This window comes from Biomphalaria glabrata, chromosome 16 (assembly GCF_947242115.1).
Source record: "Biomphalaria glabrata chromosome 16, xgBioGlab47.1, whole genome shotgun sequence".
Lineage (NCBI taxonomy): Eukaryota > Metazoa > Mollusca > Gastropoda > Planorbidae > Biomphalaria > Biomphalaria glabrata.
This window is the reverse complement of record NC_074726.1, coordinates 6,746,197-6,746,961: the sequence shown is the minus strand read 5'-3', so window position 1 is coordinate 6,746,961 and position 765 is coordinate 6,746,197.

Below are 765 nucleotides of genomic sequence, written 5' to 3'. Positions count from 1 at the left end.
CAAACCTCTTGTTGCTGTGTTTCTGTTTGGTTTGGGCTTCACTTTACAAGGGAGAAAGGCGTGTGTGTGTGTTTGTTTGTGTGTGAAATAAGTCTGCAAGGCCAACTTAACCCTTTAAGTGCTGAACTGTTTTACAGTGAGTGCATACAAAATGGAATTACAGTTATGATGTTTAGAAGCTAAACTAGCACACGCGTTTTAAGGGTTAAAGTTGTTAAGTGTTATATCTGTCTTATAACTATGGCACTTTTAACCTTCAAAAAAAAAGTTTTAGATCACTGTGCAGAGGTGTCTGTCTTTAAGGTTCGTGTCACCTGGTGCAATTAGCTAATTTCACCCCCCCCCCTTTTTCCCTTTTTTAATGAAATCATCAGATCCTAAAATCAACTTTGTCAAATAAAATGTCTTTCTTTTATTTATTTTCATTGAAAACAATCACTCCGGTGTCAGCCCGTGACAGTTGACACTCGGTGCGGCCCACATCTTCCATCCGAGCCTTTGGCGACGCCACTGCCTGTATTTTTCGTGTTTTTTTGTTTTTTTAAACTATAATTTTTTCAGACCAACTCGCTCAAAATACATAAAGCATTAAATCCCTAGGTATAAATGCCTTTATGTAGTCACAGCTTGTCAGCATTGATTTCAAAACGTTCCTCAACCTAGACTCAAAAGATGTACAAAATAAATTGAACATAAGACCAGATTCAATGTATACGCTCGCATTCTTCCCCCTCCCCCCCCCCCCCCGCTTTTTTTTTTTTGCGT